The 20,395-nt window shown below is 42.5% G+C and overlaps 1 protein-coding gene across 1 annotated transcript in view; it reads right to left on the bottom strand.

Annotated features, from left to right (window-relative positions):
- mid2 (midline 2) overlaps nucleotides 1-18,740 on the bottom strand; it is an 88,100-nt gene extending 69,360 nt beyond the window's left edge. Inside the window, exon 1 of the mRNA XM_067247710.1 lies at nucleotides 18,654-18,740. The gene's annotated coding sequence lies outside the window, so the exon portion shown is untranslated. The remainder of the gene's footprint in view (nucleotides 1-18,653) is intronic.
- Between the last annotated feature and the right edge of the window lie 1,655 nt (nucleotides 18,741-20,395).

The following is a 20,395-nucleotide window of genomic DNA, read 5'->3' as shown; positions in this document are numbered from 1 at the left end:
CTTCAGGAGTTTGACGGACGGATGACTGGAGGTGCAACTGTTGGTGTACAGGGAGAAGAGCAGAGGAGAAAGGACGCAGCCCTGAGGTGATCCGGTGCTGATGGACCGGGAGTCAGAGACTTGTGTTCCCAGCTTAACGCACTGCTTCCTGTCAGACAGGAAGTCTGTGATCCACCTGCAGGTGGAATCAGGCACGTTCAGCTGGGAGAGCTTGTCCTGAAGCAGGGCGGGGATGATGGTGTTGAAGGCAGAGCTGAAGTCCACAAACAGGATCCTGGCATAGGATGCTGGGGAGTCCAGGTGCTGTAGGGTGAAGTGGAGGGCCATGTTAACTGCATCGTCCACAGACCTGTTGGCTCTGTAGGCAAACTGCAGGGGGTCCAGTAGAGGGTCAGTGATGGATTTAAGGTGTGCCAGCACCAGGCGCTCGAAAGACTTCATTACCACAGAGGTCAGGGCGACGGGTCTGTAGTCATTATGTCCTGTTGGCCTTGGCTTTTTGGGCACAGGGATGATGGTGGAGGACTTGAGACAGGCTGGCACATGGCATGTCTCAAGGGAGGTGTTAAAGATGTGGGTAAACACCGGAGACAGCTGGTCAGCGCAGTGCTTGAGGGTGGCTGGAGAGACAGAGTCCGGCCCAGCTGCTTTGCGGGGGTTCTGCCTCTTGAAAAGTCTGTTACACCACACAGAACAGCCCTGGGGTCTTTCCTCAGATAATTTCATCAAATAGTCTTCTGAAATGCAGGTCGTAGCCTACAATCTTGCTAAGAGCCCTGTGTTATGGATGTACAGTATAATCTCTGTAATTATTCAGAGCGTGACATAGAGTTTACATCCTGCAAAAGAGAGGCCTTTATCAGGACGCTGTGTTTCCTATTGTGTTTGAGGTATGGAAAAAGTGGAACGTTACTGCTTTGCTGAGGAGGAATGTATCCAAGATGAGCAAAACAAAAATGTTTTTCAGTTGCTAATAAACAGGCGTTGCCAGCAAGGTCAGGAGGGACATTTTTCAAGCTGATTCATCCACAAAACGTTTTCGCAGTGAGACAATCCTTGGCAAGACAGACAAGAAGTTGGCCAGCTGCAGCTATTAGGAGACCATTAGTAAACAGTGTTGTTGGAGCGCTCGTCTTGAGGCAGCAAATACAAAAAAGAACAATCTTAGCCAAGGGGTTCCCAGAGCTTGTTTTGAAACTCCACTGAGTGAGGTTAAGAATGAGGGTTGGGACTTACTCAGGGCACAGACCAGTCGCAGACGTGAGCGAGTCGAGACTCGACCAATAACAGTTTTTCTTGACAGGTGGGGTGTGAAGTATTTTCTTTCGGTTAGATCAAGAAGGTCTACTCCTTATAGACCATACATTCACTGTAAATACATCATTAAAATCTGGCTTACTTCAACTTTCCCTTACAGACACATTTTATCATTATTTTAAAGTGGCAATGTGATCCTCATCCTTACGACCACATAAAGAAAAGTTTAGTGTGTGACTCCCCCTCTCTGTCAATTTGTTTAGTGTGGGCACCCCTATGCTGGCAAGAATGGTAAAAAAAGAAAAGAAAAAACATTGAAAAAGACAGCTGATTAATGGAAACATTTGAGGATTTGGAAGTGGTGTACATAATCTGAGGCATTATGGTATGTTCAATGCTAGTTCTTAGGAATAGTTAACTCTTGTACTTTTACTTAATTTAAGATTCGTATATGTTTATTGTTTGCACCTCCCTGCCACAGTAAATTCAGTGTCTGTATAACATACATGGCTAATAAACCGAATTCTGATTCATCTGCCTCTGCCTCATGCTTCTCAAAAAATGTTTTTACATTTGAGCAGACACTCTTATCCAGAGCGAGTTACAGTACAGGGACATTCCCCGAGGCATGTAGGGTGAAGTGCCTTGCCCAAGGACACAATGTCATTTGGCATGGCGGGGAATCGAATAGGCAACATTCTGATTACCAGCCCGATTCCCTAACCGCTCAGCCACCTGACACCTGACAGATTTGAAATGCTTTGATGGGTGTGTCTGCACCTTTGATTGATGTGCGACACCTCCGTGTCACCATTGTTGTACCCTCAACAGCTACTGACCGCCACAACTGTGCTCTGGAGCAAGGCACTTATACCCTACATCAGCCTCGCTGCCATGTTGGGTGGTGTTACTCCCAGCGACTATCTCACTGACTGTAAGCCTAAAAGGCACAACGACCCAATCCCATTGACGAACGGCCTAATAAAGTTGCATTGAATTGTCTTGAGCATTTATAGGCTACTCAATTATGCTGCTTGCACTGGCTCGGTGTAAATGTACAACATGAAAGTGTTTTCAGCTCATTGCTGTTCAGCCCATCAATCAGTTTATTCATTAATCAAACAAGGGATAATTAAGAGTTGGCTAATTAAGGTGATCTAACGATACCTTCATTATCACTTCCTCCACCTCCCACTGGTCGGCAGTCTGTTTACAGATGCAGAACAATGCTTAGTGATGCAGCACAACGATCAGGTAATCAGCTTCCCTCAGAGAAGCGATTGGCCTCGTCACTGGATTGTAATGCATTCTAACAAGCCCACGCCTTCCCTGAACACATTAATTTATTGTTTTATTTATCCCCCGGCTTAGAGAGCTAGGTTGGTGGTTTTCAAGAAAACATCTGAAAAGGCCTTTCAATGGAAACAGAACATGGACTGCATAGTAAGTTATGTTCATATCGATGTTGGAGAAAATGGGGTCTGGAGTTTTGGGGCTCTCGCATGCTGTGTGTCAATCCTCACTTTTCCCACTGTGTCAGGTTGAGATTCTTCAGATACTAACCTAAATTAGTCATAAATTGTTTTCCTGTTCACCCATTTTCCTTTATACTACCTTGAGACTGAGGAGAAGGGCCTCCTTATAACTTTTATGGCAATATTCTTTCAATTTTAATGTAGACAGACATTAATGCATAATTTTTCAAAGCTGTAATATACCAATTAACCACACCAAAGTAAATATACAGTAATTGTTGCTGTGTGAATTATGCCGCGAGGTACACCAGTCACATCCAGTTTTATGATTCAGGAAATTGGTCCTCTTTAATCTTGAATGGAAACTGGAGGGCCTATGAATAGAATCAGGTGTGTCGGAAAACCGGAGGGTCGGCACATTTGGACATCCATGACGCGAGAAAGAGAGATATCGCTCGTGACAAGGAAGCAGAGCATTGCGCTCTGTATGGGCCTGTCAGCCAGCTCCATGGACACCTTCCTCTCATCTCTCTCCACCCTTTTCTCTTTCCTCTCCCCTCTACCATTTCCCCTGCTCCCATTTATTTCAATCGCTCCTTCTTTCACTCTTTCCTCTGCTCTGTGACAGTTACCCAAAACATCACAGGACACGGCCACTTCGCCCACTTCCTGTGGGGAGACGACAGGAAGGAGATATGGAACACTGAGTGAAAATTACAACCCCAGATCCATAAATATAATTAATTCTGTCTGATTAGTCGCTCACAGAGGCATAAATACGATAGAGCACATTAATAAAAGTGCCATCTGAATAGAGGATGATGAAAGCAAAGCAGAGACGAGGAGAGTAGTTCTTGCTTTGCTCACTACAACTCAAATGTATTATTTTTTTAAATGTGGTTTGTCAAAGTTGCTGGTTGTCTATAAAGCTACTAACTAAATGCATTTAAAAAGTAGTGAATGCATTTTCTTTTCAAACAGGCTTTGATCGGTTTATTTTAAGTGATACATCATCAGAAAACATGAGTCTATTTGTTGTGTCGTTGGTTGGGCACTAGCTTTGGAAGCAACTTTGAACAGTTTCCTTTTGGAGAAAGAATGAGGTCATCCTACCACAAACTTCTGACGCTTAATGGGTATCAGACTGCTCTCATCTCAAACGTGTTAGCATCGACACCGCAAGTGTTACGATTCTGATGCAAAAAGGGGAACTTTGCTTGTGTCAATATTTCACATTGATCTGAAGAGCCTTGCGTGAAGGGGTGTGCGACAATCCACATTAGACTTGTATCTTTGACTAACGGCTTTCACAAGCCTGTCAACCATGCAGTCATGCTCCATGTGGCTTTTAGCCTGGACTGGTCTGAACGTTAACCACGTCTATCGGCTACAAGAGATTGAATCCTGACACATCCAGCAGAAAACTAAACAAAAAGCCTCAAGAAAAGCTATCAGAGCCTTCAACCCACCACACTCTTGTCACAAAGGCAAAAGATAATACTGGTGGCGAGGTAATGAGTTTTGAACATTGCTGACACGGACAGACTAACAGAGGGAGGAAGCGCAGTGCTGATGAACACCCCACTGGAAGTGATTACGCCGGCTCGTCTTGTTTTATTGTTGTCTTCACTCAACGGAGCTGCTTCTGGGCATCTTGGGCATCCTGACCACAAAGCAAACAAAACTGTCAGAACATTCAAGTGGCGGATTGATTAAATGTTGCCTGTAATAATCATCAAGTGGTGCGCGGCTCTTTGTAGCTGGGGTTTCTTCGAGTCTTTTTTCCTACATCCATGATACCACAGTGCGTGTGTTGGTGTCTTTACCAGTATTACGTTTTTATGAGGCCGTTTTTTTGTATGTACCATGGTTGTTTTCCCCCTCCTTTCTGATGTTGATTTCAGTACATCCACAGACCATGTGGATTTTACCACAAGTGTAAATATGATTTTGCCACACTAATTGGTTTAAACACAGAATAATGCGTGTTTCTGTTCGTGAGGGTCAGGGGACTGTGCATGTTTTAAAGGGCGTTGCTTCTAAATCCAGGATTAGCTCACACAATACAACAACCATGCTCATTATCAGCTGACCCCAACACCAGCCACTCTCTCGGCCTATTGCTAAAAAGTCTCACACATTCTAGCAGCCATTTCCTGCAATGACCTCACTCGCAACAAATAGGAGCACTGTATGGCAGTGAGCAGCATTTTCACAGCACTACTGTAAGACCTCTTTGTACCTCAGCTGTATTGGAGGCTTGTAAAACCGAGCTAGCTCACATTGTTTATAGACTAGGTTGCATGAACAGAGTTGTTTAGCCAACAATGGATTTTACATTAGTAAACATCAATCACCAAAAGGTATCATCCATAGCAGTAAAACTGCAATAGAAATGTGTTATACTCCTCTAATAGTCGTCTTTTAGAGCTCCTACCTAAAATTCATCTCTATCTCTGTATGCCCACACTATAAGGCTGAAGATTTTCCTGAAATAAATGCAGACTTTTTTTTGCAGTCTCTAGCACTTTAAATGATCAGCTTGGAGGCCTTTGTGGTATGCCCAAAGGACTGAGCTTGGCTTTTATCAAGGATTCTCAACATCCACTTGGCCAGCTCGTGAGCAGTAGTTTCAGAATATGACTAGCTCAGTAAATCACAACAGCCCGATTGTCATCTCATTAAACTTTCAAAACTTTGTTTCAAAGCTGTCCAAAACATCGTCAGGACAGGATGTTCCTCCTACTCTACCAGATGTATTTTCCAGTGATTGTCCTGTAAACTACACAGAGATAATTACACAGATGATAAGACAGAGCTCATAAGGGTCTGAGTCATCTCCTGGTCCAGGGGCTTCAGGGCGAGGCTGAGAAATGCAAAGCATAATTAAGCACTAACAATGAAATGCTGTGTGTTCACTGTGGTCGCAGAAAATAGCGTGTCTATTTCTAGGGTGCCCAAGCAATAAGTCACAACAAAGATCTCAACTGCTCTTCACCCATGCTGTACACTCCTAATGAGGTATTGCTTATGTTGTGCATGTTTGAATACAATCATGTCTTTGAATAAATAATATTTGGGAAATTGTGATAATCTGCAATTAAGAAAGATTTGCCTAAAATTAAGTTAGTATCCTGAAGTGTATTTTAATGTTGAAGTTAAGCCATATCATCTGATTGCATAGAAAAAATGCTTATTGTTATTGGTTACACTGAAAGATTTAGCCGACTGTAATTAATTTGACAACGTATTGGTTTCAATAGGTTTCTATTATTGAGAACGCAATTCCAAGGCATGTAATATTAATTAAAGATAAAAGCTTTGCCAAAATGAAACTCTAAAACATTTCCTCTCAAACATTATTAAAATGTTTATTATTTTGAAGTGAACATGTAACTCATATTTATTTTATATGTAAAGAGACCAGCTTTGAAACTGAGTGCTCATGAGGCATCCTAAGAAAGAGAAAAAGTACTGTGCAATCACAACAAACTAAAAACAGAAAATTACAATAATCAAAGCAGCATGAGACGTCTTACCCTTTGTCAAATTATTAACAGAAATATAGCAGTTAGCTATATTTAGTTATTAAAGGAGAGATAGAAAGAGCAAGGGAGGACAGAGTGTTTAACCTACTTAGCATAAACAACAATATAAAGAGAAAAATGCGTTTGAGACATGCATGGGCACATGTATCTTCATCTCTTCTTACCTCTGAGGTCTCTCTCTGACACCTCCCCTGGCTGTTCTTCCGGCTCTGACACTCACCATAGCTGAATATTTCATGTCCTAACGAAGGTTTGGGAGGTGTGCACACACTGTCTTTCCTTTGATAGTGCTGTAATTGATTTGTTTCTACAAATGAACGAGACGGGTGTTGGCCATTTTATCAGCAAACCAAGAAGTGGGCTAACAGAAGAACTGAATGAATATTTGATGCATTGTTGTCTTGTTTGAAGCTCCTGTTTGAACAATACTGAGATATACTGTTGGTTCCTTGTTGTTCCAGACTGTGAAGCATTTATTTATTTGCAAGTGGAAAGATTAAGAGCAATGGCACAATAGATACAAATATGAAATATAATAATACAAAAATGCTTTTCTAAGCATTGGTATTTATAGATAGAAGTAGGGCTAGTTTTTCACAAGCGCTAGGAACTCCATACTCTTTGTGTAACAGCCAACTATTTGCTGAGGCAGAAGAGAGGAACTATTTTATAAAATCATATCAGGCTTTTGCACATGACCAAAACCCTCTGTCATTCTGCCTTTGAAGTTAAAACGGCTCTACTACATGGTTTGAAAGAAAAAAGCAATCCAAAAACGAGAGGTTATGTTTCTGCCATAATCCTGTGGATAAGCGTGTACATTCTGGAATGCATATGAAAACATGCACTGTCCTGAAATGCTGAACTATAAATCCTGTGCACTGCAGAAATAGGCATTGTAACCACGCAGGTACTTCATATTTTCTGAAAAACCTATTTTCTCAAACCACCACTCTGGTATTCCAGCAATAAACCCTGAAACACTTAGGCCATGGAAAAATGATGGAAGTGTGCATTTGAAAAGTAAGAAAATTGAAAGATAAACCCATTCTTATGATCATTTAAAAGCAACTTTCTACCTTTATCCTTGATAAATGATCCTTGGTCTCTGAACTGGAGAAAGAAAAAAGCCAAAGCCAGTAGACAGGTGACGAGTAACACAGTGGATCCAGAGGAAACAGGAGGACATGATGAGAGGTTATAGAGACGAGTGCAATAAGGAGATCTGTGTGCAATAAGGAGAAAGCCTAAAGGCTTGGTTAGCTTACTGTACATTTTTAAGGCCCACGAGTGTGCACCCAACTACAGTAATGAGGAACCGCAGGAAAATATATTATGTCAAGTCTTACTACAGTAATATCAGAAAATATGAATTCAGAACGCTTCTAGAATATTGTTATTCTCTTGGGAGTTGCTCACCTTTAGCTGTAGCGCACATGCCAAAGACCCAGAGAGAGCTGTCTCCACAATCCCAATGAGAGAAAAAAACTGAGCTGGAAATTCGAGATGCAGTAAGTGGATTTTAAATTAAGTTGCAAACGCAATTTCAACATAAAAAAAGGTGCAAAAATTGAGGGGCATCTATTTTTGACTTAACACTGTCCTATTTCTTTAAAAGTTGTACATAACAGTTAGGCCACAGTGGACCTGGAGACAGCCCTGCAGAGTTTATGCCTCATAAGTGAGTGTGCTAGTGTTTTGTCGATGTTTGTACAAATGATTTGGGTTCCTCAGCTATGACCCATTAACAAGCTCAGACAAAACAGGTTCCTTCTTCCTAGCAACCGAAACCAGACAAACCAAGGACAAAAATAGAGCCCAGGACAAGACCAGCATCAATACCACCAACCTGACTGCATTTTAAACATCCATCGGCTTTTCAAAAAAGACCAGCACATGAAAGACGAGGTGAGATACTGTTGGCGTGTAGCATTGTGCTAGTGGGTTCTCCACAGCTCTGGCTGAGGATGTCCCACCGGCTCATGACAGAATCTTCTCTTTGTTTTGGGTACTGAGAAAGATGGTCGGGGAGGAAGTGGGGGTGGAGACCAGACAGGCTCTGACAGAAAGATTGGACATGAATAATGACTGTCCAATCAGCAAGGAATCATGCTGCAGAGCCCAGTCATGGGATGTAATGGGCCCTTATCAAAGGGCTATTTAATATGCAGAGGAACTTGACCTTGACTGGTTACTGTATCACTGCATAAGTGTCTCTCCGTTCCTCCCCCCATCCCCCTCTTACTCATTCTCCCCTTCTTCTTTAGCCATCAACCAAATGTAATCCAGCTAAAGAAAGTCTAAAGACTTCCAATGCTACATGAGTAAGGTTGTTACAAATGGGGAAATATCAGATAAATATTATATTTTCTGTTCCCTGTTGCTTTTCTGAAATGGTATCCATCCAGATGGTGAATGAACATAACGAGTCTACCCATTTCAACCTAAATGGCCTAAGTGGATATTAATAAGAACATAGCTTTTTATTATTCAGAGCCACAAATGACCCTTCTTTAGTAGAAGCAGACTACCCTGACATTGTAATTTCATATACTGGTATGTTTCAAACGAACGACTGGTCCCATCCCATTATTAATGTGGTTTCAGTCTGACCTTCCATTGTACGTTGCCTGCTATGAGCAGCTACATCACACTATGTCACGGTACTTTCCAATCTCTTCCTTCCTAAGAGTCGGGTGTTACAGAGGAAGGCCATTACCGGAACGCTCATGGATATTCCTAAAACCCTTCTCAGGAAATAATGGCATGGGCTTATTCAGGTTTGGGATCCACGGCACACACATATTGTGTTTTTTGTAACCAAACAAAGCTTGAAATACTACCAACAAGGTAGCTGTAACCAGTACTGTATACTTCATTCTTTTAAATACTGCCATCCCATCGACGGGAATGGTGTTTAGTCCCTCATATACAGTAGATAACTATCATGTTACAGCTTCTAACATTCATTTTGGTACTTCATCCTAAAGTCCTGTTTTCCCACTTTCAGCAGTTTACCCATATGGGACCATGGATCTGATGTCCGGTAGCTGATAAGTGGTTACTTTGCATTGAGCTGACTAATCATCCTTGAGCTAGCAATGTTTGCAGTGGCTCCATGAGTAGGCAAACAGAACGCCATAATTCACCCTCACCAGAGAGCCAGCCGCCTCTCTATCTGAATATGGAGTGGTCTAATTAGAGAAATTAAATACTTCAGATAGCTCTGCACTCATTTAAAAAATAATAAAGCCCGATCTGTGATTTGATCAATTAAGAGTTTTGTGTTTGTAACAAGGACAAAAGCCTGTGTGAAAACGACAGCATCTGACAGAGATAGCCAGTATTATTTATCCCACACTGCACCGTTAAAGAACGGTCAATAGAGCTGCTGCGCACTGAGGCTTCTCCAATGACTGTTGCAATGAGCTTTGCAACAGTCACTGAACCATATTGAGGTGCAAAATGCTTTTGGCTCTGCTTCTAGCTCTGATTGCATTGATTATTCGTGAGAGAGAAACAGTATTGCAGAGGAAGAGTGTGTGTTAGTGTGTATTGTGTGTATTGTGTGTGTTGTGTGTGTGTGTGTGTGGGGGGTGAGGGTGGGGTGGTGGGTGGGTTGCATCCTTTCAGTTCACGGTAAGATAATCCAGAATCGAGAGCACATTAACTATTTTTTCCCAGGCAGCACTTTTTGAAGGAGACAATTTGCTCAAACTGAAACAGAAATCACACATATGGTAGAGTGGCACAATCAACACCAGCACCCATAAACAGGCATCACAGTGGCGTATCAGATGGGAACGTATTCTAACTCCTTTTTTTCATTTGACATTGATAAGATATTTCCGCACATCCTGAAAACAGGATGCTTTGGGAGTAGGACCTATTATATTTTGCTCAGTTGATTTATTAGGGATGTCACTTCTTCTAAAATGTCCTTAATTGCTGTCTTTTAAATAACAAATCAGTTAATTGCTTGGCTGGACCTGATGTTAGTTTCCTCCAGGATCACAATGACTCGTATTGAGAGACTTTTTTTACTGTTGATTGTTTTTTCTACAGGTACACTCTTGCACTCTTGTGGGGAGTTTCATGTTGTTCAATTGTAACTTGTTTAACTGCATGCTCTTATGGTTCTTCCCTTTGGCACTTATTTGGTTTTCCACAAAGTATGCTTCATGTTTTGGCTGCTCGCAATGTTTGGGACTATCTCGTTGTTATGATCAGTGACCTCTGCTCTTTGGTAAAGCTCTCTCTTGGAAGTCGCTTTGGATAAAAGCGTCCGCTAAATGCATAAATGTAAATGTAATTAGTTAATTGTTAACTTTAAGAATCCTAGCACAGCAAAAGAAGCAACTATTTCTCCATTAAATGAAACAAGATTGTTGTCACAAAAGTAGTCAGTCAAGCAAAGGCTGAAATATTGCCTCCAAATTCTGTAATTGATTAATTGTTAGTTAATGAGCTGAATTCATCCAGCTAAATAATAAAGGCAATTCATCTATCACTGATTATACTATCAATGATTAATCGGCTATCATCAATTATTCTTTGACACCTCTAGTTTGTAATCAAAACAATATGAAGAGTAGACTAAACGACGGTCCTTAGGCAGAGAACACACCTGTCAGGTCTAGTCCATGACTATGCACAGTTCCGCCCACAGAAGGGGTCTTACTGCTGTTGCCAAGGAAACTAAATTGGCAAGAGGGGGTCAAAAAAAAAGACCTTACAAGACTGGCCTAATCAACCAATCATTCAAACCCACATACTACAGATTAGCACAATGTGAAGAGACACAGATAACCAACACTGGCTTCCTCTTGATATATGATGTGAGGCTGGTGTAAACTGGTGGTCAAGATTACATTCCAACTATGCGGATTGACCACAGCCCACATGTATTCCCTAAAAGGTACACGGATACAGAAGATGGATCACAAAGAATCACCATTCCAGGAGAGTAGCATTATATGAATTGAGCATCATTATTTATAAGAGAAGGGAGTGTGTGTGTGAGTGCCAGTGTTGCTGGCCAGACAGGGCTGCCAAAAGCAGGGCTCACACAACTACAGTGCCATCTAGTGACTCCTGGGAAACACTTGCTGTCACAATTGAGATTGATGTTTTAAATGCACAGGTCATTCTAAATGTCTAATATGTTGTACAATAATCTGATTACGTGAGATAAAAGACACAGATCAGTAAGTAGACACTGCAATTCCTGTCTGACTATTAACACTTGTTAATTAAAATGAAACATTGTGATAATAAATTCATAGCAATGCCATGTCGAATCATCGGATACTGATATTTTCCAATTTCAAGGCGACTCAGAGAAGCAGAAGAGCACTAATGTTGAAGAGATTGAGTGTGCTACATGTCAGAATAAAAGATTTTAAATAAATGTTACCAATCTGGGAGATGTCCTCATCTGCCCTACATTTCAAATCCTCGAACAGAAATAGAATATAGCAATCACTCAGGCCTCAATTTTGTACAGACAACAACCAATATTTGATAGACTGATCTGACCAACCAATAGCCATGACAGGGACTAAAGATACATTCTATCCACTGCAGATAACTTGAAGAGACAAACCAGTGATGCGGTTGGGGTGATATATTACTGTACTATACCTCAGCTCGTCAGCAGTGATGTAGGATTCTATAGTTGTTGCTGCTGTTGCGGCTGAAATTCGATCCATGATGAACTGGACGAACCTGAGGTAACAAGGACTACCAGTAGAGAGGGAAACATGTTGTGTGTGTGTTGTGAGATGGGCAGAAGGAAGAAATGAAGGGGAAGACTGCTGGGCCAGGAGGGGAACCCACTGGGCAGCAATGTGGAAGAGCCACCTGTCCCATCCTGCACCACCATCCCCCTCTCCTCTCCTCCATTTCCCTTCCCTGCTCTTTCCCCATGTGAACCTACTTCCGCAGGTCTACATTCTCCCGGCCTCCTCCTTTTCCTCTTTGGTTTCTTCCTCCATGCCAACCAATGTGCTCCCAGTACAATGCTGCAACCTGCTCCTTATTTGGCTCATGCAATAGAACTATCTGAAACCCTGTGGGGCTGTACAGATGACTGACAGGAACGCAGATGGGTTCTATCTATCCATCCACTTCAGGCTATCTGCTGTCAGTGAGATGCCAAGTATGTTTCCTTTATAAGCCAATGACTTCTCTTTGTCTAAGTGACCTTTAGAGGTAAACTGCTTTGTAATGAGCTGCAGGTACTTTGCAGTAACGAAAGTGAATTGGTCTAGGCAAACAGGAGATGTCTATTCCAGAATTTTCCCATAAAAATGTCTGTTCATTAGAGGTTATTGGCGACAGCATGACTGATGGATTGGGAATAACAGTGCTGCTGGTGCAGGTTTGCTCCATCGCAGGCACAGCCGGCTGCAGATTGGGACACCGTGCGGAACCCAAGGGCGAGCGACAGATGCGATCATCAGTGCCTGTCTGTCTACTAAGAGGAATTACATTGCAACATAATACCCAGCTAATGACCATGCTTGCTCATAAACAATTCACTGCTGATGGACTGAACTCTGGAGGTTGAGCTAGCTGCATACGTTACGGGGAGCGGGTAAAGAATCTTCTGTTGACAAAATGTGACGCACGTGTACCGCTACGCCGGTCTGACGACCCTGCTGATGCTTGCTGGCATTCCTCTGTCCTGCATAAATGCACAGCAGCATCCACCAGAGGGGATCATGATGTGCTTGTCAATTTAAAGACTGTGATTAGCCTTCCGATCCGACTTAATGAAAAAGAATCAACCGCAGCCATGGGCAAACTCCCACGGTGGCTTCTTATTTCTCATTTCTCTTGTTTGTAATTGCCAGTTGTTGTGGAGAAGAGTATCCAAGTCTGGCAGGGTGTTAGAGTGGGAGGTATCCAAAGCCTATCTATCTGTGGGAATGTGTGGTTAGTGGTGTTCACTCAGGGGGCTGAGAGCGAACATGCCACGCCGCAGTTTACATGTATGGCAGGGTCTAATTACAAGGCAGGCCAGATACAGGGCTCTATTTGGAGCTGTTGTGAGGTGCAGTACTGCTCTCAAGGGAAAGCTTATAGGATCCCAACTTTTGCAAATCCTGAGGGACTATTTTAAACACAGTACAATGCACCGACTGCAGTCCATCAACAGTCTCCAGAAAAACTTTTTTTTGCATCAAACTGTTTTACATCATAACAAAGGACATTTCCCATAAACAAAAGTTAAATGAAGGTTACTCAGCCATCCCTATTGTCAAAGTTCTACAAGCATCATGTCGAGACGTGGAAGTATAGTCCCAACTCCCATATGGAGAAGTGAAGAATACGAATGCATAAATATACCAGTGAATATATCAGGAAGCGAAAAATAACCAGATCCCAGAGTACAAGGCTGAAAGTCAAAAGGAATGAGTAATGGTGAGATAATGTAGTCACAGACGCAGTGTGATAAGATCAAGTGACTGAAAGCATAGAGGGCTACTTCATTATCTCCAACCGGTCCCATGGAGACATAATTATAGTCTCCATAGTTTCAAAGTTCTTAGTAAAAAATAGAAGAGGCCTAACAAGCAGCCATGTATAGAACCCGACTCGTTTTTCCATGTAAACAAACAAACAAAGTCGCAACCTCATTGAATGCCGGTGTTTTATCTGAGATTGCACAGCCTTCTGAGCACAGCTGGCCTACTGAGCGGACCACAACTTTCCCAGGATCCTTTGCCTGCATGGTATGAAGGTTTGCTTTTGTTAGCAGCTCTGAGGATAGATTTCCTCTGCAGAGCTGGAGGAATCTGACGGCCTGCTGGCCCCGGGGTGGGAAGTAACAATAAACGTCTTTATTTGTCTGTAAAAAAAGAGGCAGGCAGCTGAACGCCTCCCACAACCCCACTGAACAGAGCAGGGGGAAAGAGGCTGTGGTCCACCAGGCATTGAGACACTAGCCTTCTGACCTAGCCTTGGGGAGTGGGAGAAAAGGCTAGACAGTGTTGAGGCTTACAGTAACAGTGGAGAGAAAATAATAATGTTCACCAAGCATGGAGACCCTCCACCAGGTCTCAGGGGGGATCAGAGGGAGTAGAAAACAATATATCTCTTCAAAAGTACCTATGTCATTGGTACTAAGGAGAGGTTTCTATTACCAACTTAAATAGACATATGGATAATTATGCTTCATTATGAGGATGGTAATCCTTCATTATGGGAATATCTGTGGAAGTGACTGACATTCCAATATGGTTGTTAACAACCAAAAGCATGGTACAGGGGCAAGAGAAGGAAATGGGTAGTGCTTCAAGGGTGGATCCATTACAATTCCCATACATACTTCGAAAAATAATGCTTAACTTGTTCAGAATCTTAAATAAATTGTTATGCTGACACTTGGTAATTTTAACCCTGTAAGACCCCTTGTTGTAATATTACAACAAGAAGAATCAATTCTTTATTACTTTTCTCACAATGCTGAGCAGTACATCATCCATTTTGAGAGAAAGTTGAGTTTACGAGATACACAGATTACGAGATGGTAATTCATCGGAGTGGATTGAAGAGTAATGAGCAATTTTACTCAACACGGCACTCCCATTGGCTGGGTGATAGGGTTCACAAAGAGGAGAAAGCAATTAGCGCTGGATGCCATTTGAGAAGGGAAGCTTCCACAATGAGAGCGCTGACCGTATACGGCACGCCATATTGCTTGTGACAAACTGTTTACTCGCAGCGTAATTAACATTCCCATCAACACGGGGAAACCACACGTGATGGATAATCTCACTGGAAACTGACAGGGTGTTTAGTCCAGTAATACAACTGGAACCAGCCTTTGGTGCTGGATGATCAAAAGCTGGAGTTAAGCTTTACTCGTCTAAACCAGGACTGGCCACATTAATAACTCCACGTCGAACCGAGCTACCCTGTTGGAAGCTTGAGGTCAATCACACAGACCAAGGTTGAGAGTAATCTAGCATGGCACACTTAGTAGGTTCAAAACCCCCATGTAGCTTTCTCTCCTGCTGGTCTTAGAAAGTAGTTGTGACAAAGGACATTTAGAGGTTGCAGTGGTACTTGATCAAGATTCTTGAGAAGAAAATCCTTGATTGAAATGAGGAGTAACAGTCTTCTGAACAACAGCCAGCCCTATAGCTTCTAGGAAAACCTCCCTTGCTGCTGTTCGTCTTGTGCTCCTGGGCTTGTCGCAGACACGACTATATGTTAACACCACTGCACATTGTTTTCAGCTCTCCTAATTGAGTTGATTGTGAAATCTATTGACAGTTTTCATTATATCAGAGTACTGTATGATCCCTTTTTCATGACAAGAGATTTATTTTGATGATCTCTGCCTCTTATGATATAAATTAGTAACTGTGTTGGTATATTCTAAACTGTTCACAAGGTAGTGGCAAAATGACTCAAATTCATAGACATTTCTGTAGATATTTAAACAAGCACAAATATGCATACATTGCCAACAATAATATGACAAAGGACTATGATTATTATATCACAAGTCCATTTCATCACTATCAACCGTGCTGTTCAGTGATCCATGACTTTCAGAAAGCTGTGTGTCATGTCTGCCAGATTGTCCCTTAAGGAAACTGGGGATGGGGTTTGGTTGTGGGTGGAGGTTGAGTGACAAGTCCATGGGAATTTGCAATAGGCCCACCCCATGGCCTGGCCTGACCTTGTCCCTTTGTTCATTCCCCCTACTTGAAACCTTCAGGGAAAATATGTGGGGTCGAGCGTGGAGCAGGGTGGAGGGGCGAGGAGAGGTGGGAGTCGTACTGGAGGCTGTCCTCTTGGGTGATGAGACTGTACTCCAGACTTCATCTTGACATTTATGTAAGATACAATTTACCCTAGAATTCAACCAAGCACGACTGGAAATTTGACCACGGAGGAACGATCTGACTCTATTGACACCACATGCTACTAAAAATTATTATCTTCCTGTCTGGAAGTGACCAAAGGTTCATTTCACTTAAATTCTCATAGGATGAATGTGCACTTCTTCGAACTGCCTAGGCTAGGTTAGACAGGTGTCAAATGATCCCAGTGAGTGAATCGTACACGTTTCCTATATAGCTACCCAGTTTCGATTTAGTAAAGGCTACCTTTCAGATGCAGAATAGTCTTTATGAGTTTCAATGTTATGTCACACTCCATTTACAACTCTGCAGCATACAAAGGCAAATGTGCATCCACAGAGAGCCCCCAGTCATTTATCAGGGTGGGTATTCCATCCAGCCCAGCTAGAACCAAGGACCCTCTAATTGAATATCTGACCCCTGACGGGCAGCAAACAGCATTAATGTACCCCAGCCATGTCGGCAGACTGTTGGCATTGTAGTTGCACAACATACACCTACTGCTCTTCCCATAAATGCCCTCCCGCATTGCCCCTCTGCCTATGACGACTTCAGTCCACAAGTTAATAATAGTAACCACACGTGGCGAGTCCAACATAAGTTTGACATAGCAAGTGACCCAGAGAAATTGTATTTGGCTCCTCAACATAAAAAACTGACTTTAAGGACAACAAGAAGAGGGAAAGAGGCTTTTCTGGGAATCTTGGATGCTTTTAAACATCTTGGCATTAGAGAAGAAGCCATTTACAATTATTTCAAATTTGCACTGTATGTCAGGATAGGCTAATTTGAGGTGGGATACAGCATCCACCTTCTATCAATTAAATTAAATGTCCCCTCTAAGCATATAACTTCTGACCAGGAAGTTGATATTACCCAGCATCAACAGTGGCAAAGCTGAAACAACATTGTGGACCCCATGCTGTTTTAACAGGGTCCTATCTTGAGTGCAGCAGAGGGGTCGACTTTTCTAAATAAGTGCCACGCTTGTTCCTGAATGGGCTTGAGTCAGCTGTTGACAGAAGCAGACAACATCCTTGTGATGGGTTTCCTCTCAGACAAAGTCAGACATATGAGAAGTTGGTTGCTCATTAAAATGCAAGCTGGGCCTCCCTGGCCAAACAAAAGATGTGGCAAATGGCTCTAAAGATAGGGACCTGACTAATTGTTCTGAGGGATAATCTGGGCGGGGTTAAAAAGAACACAGTACACAATTCACAGTACACAATGGTGCATAGGATAATCCACACACAAATATGACTACATGACTGATAAAAATATGTCCCAAACAACACAAGCAGTAGTGAATGGAAAATATGCTGCACTTTGCACTAGTCCACCATTGACATTTACAAATGTCACTCTGCTTCAGTATTGACTCTGAAAAAACAGTCTCCACACCCTATATTGTCATCCACCATCATTAGCATGTCTTAATAATAATGACCATCTAGACACAGACAGAGCAGGCACTACCCAGTAGACTCTTGATAAATGACTCTGTCAGCTGTGTTCAGCCAGCAAACAGCAGAAACCCTGAGACAGCCCTCTGAGACAGCTCGCTTCAGAGAGCTGTCTCATTAGACACGAATGACACATTAACCAGCGAGCTGACTAGGAATGCTTTTCAAGATACAGTGCATGGTCCTTGAGGAGCACCATCTCCAAAACACACATAATCGCTCAAAATGTCTGTAACCTTCATATAGCTCCCTGTATAAATCAGGTCCATATCAAAAGATTTAAATGTCCTTCCCAATAAATCTCAATTACTGTCCTATTGTGTGACTGACACAGAACTTGACAACACGATATAGAGGAGCAACTAAAACCCACCAAATGATCCCATAAATGTATCTACAGTGCAGTGCTACGCTAAAGGCAACCAGGGCCGGCAATGACAGACTGTCTACATTATTGTACTGACACCAGGTTACTTTGGCAGAGCTCAAGTTGAGTATTGGGAGTCTACACTATTGATGAGGTGCTGACATGATATACTACAGTTTGGTTGTCCTATGCCTACAATAGTGCCTGCAGCCTGGTGAAATTGCTTGGCATGCCCCTACTAAGGTGTGACTGCATAGGTGTGCCAAGAACTTGAAATTCTGTATTTAAGAAAATGGAGAGAGGGGTAGGGGGGGCAATGTTTTGAACAATAAGATGATTGTGAGGACGCGCTGTCAGTAGAATACACTACCCTCATGAGCATGAAGTTAAGTTAATAATGCTGACGCACCATACTGTACTGGAGATTTGCGAAGGCACCTTTTCTTAGTAGCTTTACCTATAGGACAGTCACATGTTCATCAGTTTGATTACGGCATGTAGGTAATTGTTATCAATACTAACATTGTCTCCTCATTCATGGCTTCGATAGTCGCGTTAATCTGTCAGGAAGCATGCGCGTTCAGAATGCTTGTTCCATTCCCAAAATCTCTCACACTTTGTTTTCATGTCAACACTTGTCAAAAGATATAAACAACGCCTACCTTTATTTGCAGTGACAACCCGTTGGTTACTGTATTGTTTTGGTGGCAACAACGTTACACTTGCAGAAATGGTATCGCAGTTGATGATCTCAGAAGTTCAATACTATGCCTGAGTCCGCGCTCAATCATTTATTTAATCTTTACTGTCTGTGACGACGGTTAAAAATAACTATCGTTTCAGGTGGAAGCGGCTGGCGTTACTAAGGGTATTAGCTATAACTACAACTACTCTGAGGTAACGGACCTCTCTTCTACGATGTGTCCCAAAATTAAACAGGGCTCCCCGAGGACACGTGACTAACCCAAGGGAATCGCTTTCATCCCTCGCGGCAGCTGGGATCTATTACACCGCCTCTGACTCGGTCGAACATGCCTCCACAGCGCGCGCTCATCACAATCTTTGCCGTTATAATCATGCGAGCCATCTTGTCTCTTTTACAACAATAATAAATCCAGGTCTGCCTCTGAAATCATTAGCTCTCATTGTGCAACAATGTCAAGAGAGGGCTAATGCCTTTCGCAAAGGAACTTGTCCCCTTGAAATTACGCACGTGTGCCGGCGTGAATTTATCTATTGAAAATGGAGCACTAATACATACCGGAATCTAAAGAAAATGTTTAACTAGACTGCCATGTTATACACACGCAGCTCACGTGCTCTCAAGTATAAAAAACTCCTCACTAAGAAACTGGCCAAAATAAATGATCTCGAGGAGCATCATGTTCCCTTGAGATTTACTGTGTACAGTCCCAGTAAGACCAATAACGTAAAATACCACGATGGAAAATATGAATGGAAAATAGTGCATGAGAAAACTGGAAATGTCCATGTCCACCAGCCTTCTGGGAATGGAAATATAGATTACATGGCAATGGGTCAGAGGACATTAATTAGGTATGTAGCCTATAATGTGTGTCATCATGGCTCTGCAAACATGAAAATGTGTTTCGCAGCCTCAAATCAAATAGGCCTGTCTTTTCTCACTCAAACCTCAGCATTGACCAAGCATGAAAGACCTTCAAAATTACTCGAGTTGAAAGAGAGCTTTTCTGCTTGCCATTATTTACTAAAGCAGACTGACAAAGGACGAAATACTAGTACTACGAGAGGGAGAGAGAAAGTAATCAACATCTGATCATTGATCCTCAGTAACCACTCTCACATGGCCAGTATTGATTATTAATTCAGTTGAGTGAACGTGTGTGGCTGCATGTGTGGCCATCCACGTATTGAACTCGTATTGGTCGCCCACACGCCATCCTAGAGTGTGATCCCAATGTCACCCCAGGATATGATTCCTCCATCTACTTTATAAAAACTCCAAAAGTCCAACTGTGCAGGGAGTCCTCACATGAACTTGAAAAACAACATAGGAGAAAGAAAACTAAGAGCCATGTCTGTGAAGTGGCACAGAGCAGGACAACACTGAAATGAAGCTGAGGAAGGAAGCTGCAAACTGCTCTTTAGCCAAAATACGAGAAGGCTAGGCAAAAGGACTGTGAAATGTGCCCGCTCTGGGAGGTGGGGAGAAGGGGACAGAGTGAGAGTGGGGGACATGAGGAATTCATGCCCAATGCTCACATGCATGTTTATGCAGGAAGCTGGTAAATCAGGTCCCAGGGGCTGAGCCAGACTGTGGGACTGAATATCAGAGGTGGCAGCAGGCACCTCTCACTACCACAGTGTAGTGAATGCTAAACAGGTAGCCATCCCTTCCCAAGAGTCACAGCGAGCTAGGGCG

This window comes from Osmerus mordax, chromosome 12 (assembly GCF_038355195.1).
Source record: "Osmerus mordax isolate fOsmMor3 chromosome 12, fOsmMor3.pri, whole genome shotgun sequence".
NCBI lineage: Eukaryota > Metazoa > Chordata > Actinopteri > Osmeriformes > Osmeridae > Osmerus > Osmerus mordax.
Note: the sequence above shows the minus strand (reverse complement) of the source record. Positions and strands in the feature narration are given on the sequence as shown.